This window comes from Lynx canadensis, chromosome E1, assembly GCF_007474595.2.
Source record: "Lynx canadensis isolate LIC74 chromosome E1, mLynCan4.pri.v2, whole genome shotgun sequence".
In the NCBI taxonomy this organism is placed as follows: domain Eukaryota; kingdom Metazoa; phylum Chordata; class Mammalia; order Carnivora; family Felidae; genus Lynx; species Lynx canadensis.
In genome coordinates this window covers 43,099,936-43,107,828 of record NC_044316.2, presented here as the reverse complement: position 1 = coordinate 43,107,828, position 7,893 = coordinate 43,099,936, and positions in this window count along the sequence as shown.

Sequence of the window (7,893 nt, the reverse complement as noted above, 5' to 3'; positions counted from 1 at the left end):
GGGAGGAGGCCCGCCCCTCGCGACCTAGGCGACGGCACGAAGCTCTGGAAATGCCGGGTTTATCTTCCAATGACAGCTCCCGGCTTCCAGGCAAGACACTCCCATATGCCCCGCCCCAGTGCCGCGCGCGACCAATCAGAAAAGTAAAAGGATTTCCGATTTGCTGCGCCAATCAACTCGGAAAAATCCTTGGGATTGAACTAACCCCGGGAGCATTGGAACCAACCGGGTGGGGGCATGTGGGCGGGGCCAAGTTCATAAGGATATTTAAGGAAATTTACCGTGTTTGAGCTAAAAGTAGAAACTAGTTTGGGGCGGTGTCCTGTGTAGGAAATACCCAGACGCTGACACCGAATTTAGGCTTAAGGAAAGTTTCCTACTCAGTCTGAAGCTAGACTGCAGCCCTGCCTCTAAACAAACAGATTTTCAACAGTTGGGTAAAATACTAGCCACCTGCAGAGTTCAGATGTCACAGTACCACAGTCTTCACTTCACTTCCACTCAATAATAACTCAGTCCCTCTCAATGCCAACTTGGTTAGCTAAAAAGGTAACTAACTGCTCTTAATGATACCTAACAAAAAATAATCGAAAATGAACACCTGCTGAACACATACCAGTGTGCCATGAAAGTCAAGGGCTTTACCTGCAAGACCACAACGCCTCGTGAATTAGAAACTATCATTTCCATTTTACAAAGAGGAAAATTAAGTAGCCGACCACAGATAAAAGCTTGGGTCTTAATCTTTTTAGTGAAATACTTTCTGTCCTGGTCACAGTGATTGTACATATGAAAGTAAACATATAGGAGGTTTTTCTACATGACTCCTTAAAATTTTTTTCTGACTGTAAAAAACTTACACAAAGTTGCTTTTAAAAATACATGAAAAATGGCATTCCTCACCAGAGAGAGGAAGAAAAGGAGGAAGGGGAAGAGAAAAGAAAAAAATTACCCATCATTCTATCACTTAGAGGCAATCACTGATATATTTTCAATTACTTCTTTCCAGTCATTCTTCTGTGCAATTTTTACATAGTTCAAATTAGGAATACATAAAACTTGGGTTTTTTTCCCAGTTAGCATTTTAATCTGAGCATTTTCCACATTTCTTAACATTGTAACATTTCTTAAAATTTTTTTTAATGTTTATTCATTTTTGAGAGAGAGAAAGATAGAATGTGAGCAGGGGAGAGGCAGAGAGAGAGAGGGAGACACAGAATCTAAAGCAGGCTCCAGGCTCTGAGCTGTCAGCACAGAGCCGGATTTGGGTCTTGAACTCATGAACCATGAGATCATGACCTGAGCTGAAGTCGGATGCTCAACCCACTGAGTCACCCAGGCGCCCCAATATTTTAACATTTCTGATAGCTGTGTGATATTCCATCATACAGATATACCCTGATTTATTTAATCATTTTCAAGGAGTTCAACATTTAGATTGCGTTTAAGTTTTTCTATGTGAATAATGTTGCGGTGAACTTCCCCCCCCCCCCCAGCATTCCTTGCTATTTTTTTCAGGAAAGAAGTCCAAAAGTGGAATTGCTGGGTCAAAACATGAAGTTGTTTAAATCTCGATAACAATTACACAGCCAAATTGTATTCTGAGTAGACTGTACAAACGAACATTCCCATCAACCAAGTGAAAACAGTGCTTACTTCATCATTTGGTAAGCTCTTTTTAATGTGTTTTGTTTGCTAATTTGATAACCACCAAAAAAAGGATCTCATGTTGGTTTCATTTTCATTTCTTTGATTACTTGTTTTTTCCCAAATGTTTACTAATATTTGTATTTCATCTACTACATCTATTCATGTCTTTCTGCTGACTTTCAAGTCAAAGATGCAAAACTGTTTTGCCAGCAACTATAAGGTTGCTTAAATGGATTCCTCATAACGTGAAAAAAGGATGAAATAGCAAAAAGCTTTTTATCTACCATTGTTTATACCTACAGAAGGAATGTTGGAGCTAATAATAATGAGACTTTATCCCTCCACCCCTACTGACCTGAGAATACGCATTATTTTCCCAATATCTGCATTATGCCTGTGAATAAAACAAAGTCCCTGCCCACATGGCACTCAATTATTAAAGGATTACAACCATATATAGATTCACACATTAACACAGAGACATGTTTTATATACATACACACATATTTATGTTTTATCTTTTTATATGTGTTTTTTATACACACATATATGTTTCATATATTTTTTATTATGATATGCATGGGGAATGTGTGGGAGAGGGGCTAGAAGAAAACAGCTCTAATTTGCTAGTAAGTGTATTCAGGAGACAAGGTTGTGATTTTAAGTGATCTAGAGAAAATACTAATTTCAGAGGGCAAAACTCAACTTATTATTTTTTTTTTTTAATACAAAACTGACAGTTAGGAAGAAGGTTTAATTGAGATCATGGTAACTGTTCAGGGGAGGTTCATCCAGCTCAATTGTGGTGATCCAATAAATAAATTGCTACTGTAAGTGATGTTGACTGATTGGTTTTTATTTTTTAATTTTTTTTAATGTTTATTTTTGAGAGAAAGAGAAAGAGAGAGAGAGAGAGAGAGCACAAGTGGGGGAGGGGCAGAGAGAGAGGGAGGCACAGAATCCAAAGCAGGCTTCAGGCTCTGAGCGGTGGGCCCAGAGCCTGATGTGGGGCTCAAACCCATGAACTGTGAGATCGTGACCTGAGCCAAAGTCGGCCGCTCAAGCTCAACCCACTGAGCCACCCAGGTGCCCCGGGGGCTTTTTGTTAATAGAAAAGATCACATGTCAATAGAAGGTTATTTGTACAGCATGGAAAGTACAGAGTGCTCTTGGGAGATCATTTCATCCTGAGAAACATTTTATTTGGAGATAGCTTTCCTTCTCTAAGTTAGACTTTAAGATTAGTTAACAGCGTTACCAGTAGTATAGTATTCTTGGTAGTGGTGGTTAGTTATCTGCTGCGTAATTGCTGGATCTGGTACTAAATGTGTCAGGTACTGTGTGATAATTATCTCATCTAATTCTCACATGAAAACATTTAAGTTCAGAGAGTCTAAATGTCACATAAGATACCCACATCGCCTTCCCCCAAGTATCACTAAACTTATCCCTCTATTCTTTTTTTATTATTATTTATTTATGCCCAACATGGGACTCAAACTCATGACCCTAAGATCAAGTGTCACATGCTCTACCTACTGAGCCAGCCAGGCGCCCCCTTAGCCCTCTATTCTGGTCACACTTCTGCTCAAGAGATGTCTTCTCCCTCTCTTGAAAAACCCTGCTGTACCTGTTCCTTGCCCTAGAAACAGCCCTCCAGAAAATTAATCCTTAGGAGAAACCTTAAGACACACCTTCCCTTTTTCTCTAAAGCCTTCCTGAGAACCGCCAGATAGCCAGTATTGCCAAGCCCAGTGAGCTGCAGTTTGTGGGCCTCTAGTGTCTTAAGATTTCAGGCAACTCAGCCTTCCCAGAAGACTCTGACTCCCTTTTCTCAAAATGCGTGAAAGCTCATATCTGGGGGCACCTGGGTGGCACAGTCGAGTAAGTGTCAGACTCTTGATCTCAGCTCAGGTCATGATCTCACAGTTGGTGAGTTCGAACCCTCTGTAGGGATCTGCACTGATGCTGCGGAGCCTGCTTGGGATTCTGTCTCTCCTTCTCTCTGCCCCTCTCCTGCTTGTGCACGCACTCCCGCTCTCTCTCTCTCTCAAAAAAATAAAAATAATAAATAAATAAATAAATAATACAACTTAAAAAAAAAAAAAAAAGACCAATCTCTGAATAATTTCTTTTCAAAGAGGTGCAAGCAGCTCTTCAGACCCACAATATTAATATGCAGGGTTAGGCAGCCCGGCAAGCGCTTTGGGGCTTGCACTGAAGGATCATCTGGTTTCCATAGCAACGTTCATTCCCTTCCATGGAGGATTCTATCATCACTCCTGCCCACTCAGACTTTCCAGAACAAATTGATTTTTGTGACTATAGGTGTTTGTCCTTGATCCTCCAAACAGAAAAGACCTATTCATAAACAAACAAACAAAACAAAAACAAAACAAAACCCAGAAAGCAAAAAAAACCAAAAAACAAAAAACAAAAAGCCCAACAACAAAAAATCTGACTGCAGCTAGAATGCTGCATTGCATCAGCTAGTCTTCCTTTCTTTAAAAATTCCATATCGTTTCCTCATTTTGCTCTGTCCCCTGGCCTTATCCATCATTTTGGAAAATAGGTTTCTCTGACAGAAAACAAACAGATGGCAACTCCATTTTCCTAAAACTGGCAATGATGGGGCTGTAAAATGAAATTTTCAGCAAGGCTCCCTTAAGCTTAGGGCATGGGTGGCTGACCTGTGGGTTATGATTGGAGGGGCAAGAATAAGGATTATTATCCCCATACAGAGAGATGTCACAATTTTTGAAATTTCACCAGTAGCGATTTGTTTCCTTAGGGAAGGCATCGCTCTCCCAGCAATATTCTCTTAAATTGCATATACTTCTGGGAGGAGTGATATATTAGGTTACTAATGCTGGAAGAACTTGGGAAAGAGAGGAGGGGGTGCAGAGGGAAGGGTATAAAAGGGCCTCTGGAGACCGCCTTTATTTGCTTTACAATGATATCTTCTACAAGAGGGGTGGGCAGCTCCTTGTCACTCACATACACACGGCCACTGGAGGATGCTCTCTGACATCTACAATGCAGTGGCGAATTCACTGCATAGCACTGTTTTCTGAAACACCTGCATGCAGTCTTACTGGAAGATCATTGAAACCCACGCCTTAAAGTGACTAAAACACCTTTCTCTTCCCCCCCCACCATTCGTTTAACCCTAGAGTTTCCGCAAGCAAAAGGTAGTTTCATTCTGGGTAACATGGCAAGTGCCAAAAAGCTGCACTGCTTTATTAAATAAACTAGATGACACTGAATCAGTTCACTTCTATGTTGTTTACTATTGCCCTCATTCTTCAAAACACAGAAGAAATTTTTTCCCCCAGTTAAATTGTCACGACTGTTAAACCAAAATGTCTATGTAACCAGGTCAGGGTTCTCCAGAGAAACAGACTCAATGGATATATATTGAGATTAAATATATAATATGTATCCATATAAAATAAAAAGATTTATTGGCTTATGCAGTTGTGGAAGCTTAGGGAGTCCAAAAATTTGATAAGGGAGGCTGGCAAGCTGGAGATTCAGGAAAGAGTTGCAGTTCAAGTCTGAAGGCAGCGTGCTGGAACCAAGACGATGTGATATTGCTGATGAATTCAAAAGGCAGTCTGCTGGAAAATTTCTTGTTGCTCCAAAAAGATCAGCCTTTTAGTCAATTCAGGCCTTTGGCTGGTTAGATGCCAAAGGCCTGACCAGCCACCCACATTATGGAGAGCAATCTACTTTACTCAAAATCCATGGGTTTAAATGTAAATCTCATCTAAAAATATCCTCGTGGAAAACATGCTGCATAATGTTTGACCAAGTATCTGGGCACTGTGACCCAGCCAAACTGATACATAAAATTGGCCATCACACGGAGTCACCCAGTAGCTATGTTCAACAAGAACTGATCTTGATCAAATCCTCACTACCCACCTCCCACTATTCACTGCTATTTATCCTAGATACTGCTATATCCAATTCCTTATTAAGTCATTATCTTTTGTGCTCTCATTTAAGTTACCTACTACCCCTTTCCTCTCTGGCTCTATCCCTAGTCTCACCTCATCCACCTCCTGGTCCCCCTAAAACACCCTCCAGCCCTTAGAAAATGATGTCAGTCATTTATACTTTAGGATAAATTTAGGGATGCCAAGCTGGCTCAGTCACTAGGGCACGTGACTTCTGATCTCAGGGTCATGAGTTCGAGCCCCATGTTGGGCATTTTTAAAAAGAAGGTTACATTTATTTTATTTATTATTATTTTTAAATTTTTTAAACATTTATTTACTTCTGAGAAAGAGAGGGAAACAGAGACAGAACATGAGCAGGGAAGGGGCAGAGACAGACAGAAACACAGAATTCAAAGCAGGCTCTAGGCTCTGAGCCATCAGCACAAAGCCCGATGTGGGGCTTGAACTCACAAGCCATGAGATCATGACCTGAGCTGAAGTCAGCTACTTAACTGACTGAGTCACCCAGGCGCCCCAAAAGAAGGATAAATTTAAATCATTGTTAGCTGTCTTACCTATTTTCTCATTGTAAAAGGAAAGCTTGTTAAAAAGGTTTTAGGATTAACGAAGAGCTGAGGGAAGTATTTTTTTTGAGGAAGGGAAAGAAAAAGGAAAGTGACCACACACACACAAATGAAGACAAAGGGGAACAGCCAGATTTTGCCTAAGACAGAAGCCAGATAAACTCCAGGGGTCTAGATAATTCAGGAATGGTCTTTTCAAGGTGACACCATTGCAGTAAATCCACTGTTTTCTTTCTTCCTCAGGATAGTCAAGATTGCAGTTGCTCGGGGAGAGACAGCATCTGACCGATGGAGCTTGGGTTCTGTGCTCCCTCCTGGGCCAGGGGATGGCAGGGCACTTTGTCTGACAATATTTCCAAGCTGCATGAGCCGGAAGAACTGTGACTAGGAAAGGGGGACATGGATTTGGGGCAGCAAAATATTTATTGTCTATTGACTATCTCTGTAAGGATTGCTCAAAGGTGTTGCAGAATCAGCTCCACTAGATCTAAGATAACCTTGAATATCAGAGCAAGGCACAGACAGGAAGCACAGATACGGACACAGCTTGGAGCAAGGTCTCAGAATCCTTTTGCTCCAGCTGGATACTAAGCACCTTAAGGACAAGAGCTCATGTTTCCCGAGAGCTTCTTTGGTACACCGACCTGCAGGATTGTGCACATGACTCTTGAATTTATACCACTTGTGAGATGCTACATAGGACTGCTTATCACGGGTATACATGCTCTAAGCAGACACATTGGAACCCAACAAGGAGGCCTATCTTTCCTAGGTGGAAAGTGTTCCTCCTCGTTGGACACATTAAACACATTTTCCCTTGCAATCTATTTTACTTAGTAACAAACCAGCAGTATAAATATATTTGCATTACTCTCTGGCCTTGAAAATCACAGGAGGTCATTGGACTGAGAACCACTGTCATCTTCTGGATCCGTTTGGTAAATCTTTTTGATGTATCGAGTCAAATTCAAAGTATCAAAAAACGTAAGACACAACCATGAAGCCCATCTGATTATACCTCTCACTTTGTGAAGACAGCAAGGAAACTGGGGCTCAGAGAGGTTAAGGGATATGGCAAGTGAGTTGGCAGAGAAAGAATAGGGACAAGAACCCAAGCCTCCAGTCTCCCCAGTTCATTCTGATTATTTATGTAGTTTTTGCAGGTTAATAGATCAGAGTTCAACTAGTTGTCTTCCCTGATAAACTCTGACTCACTGATGACCTAGCTAACATCTGATTTGCTCAATAAAGCAGGATGGTTCTCAGGTACAGTGTGAGAGTTTATAAAACTGATCTTTTTACTTCTGTCCCTGGCCTGCCTTCAGGTCACTTACTCATTTTTATTCTCAATTTTAAACCACTAAGCAAGCCCAGCTCTTCTAATTTTTTTCCTTGGCTCATGTTGGAAAAACTATTTTTTTTCCTAATCATCTGTGAGAAATGAAAGATAACAAATTCTGTTGTTTCTCCTTGTCTTGTGTAAATATGGAGAAAATTTAAGCTAGCAGGGGCATGGGCAATAAAAGCATCAAGAAAACTGTTAGGCAGAATCTCAACCTTCTTGCATAGCGCTGCTGCTGTTACTATTATTTATCCTATTATTGTCCCCTAGTCGTCTTTTTTTTTTTTTTTTTTTAATTCTTTCTAAGCAGGCTCCATGCCCAATGCGGGGCTTGAACTCACGACCCCGAGACCAAGAATCACACACGCTATTG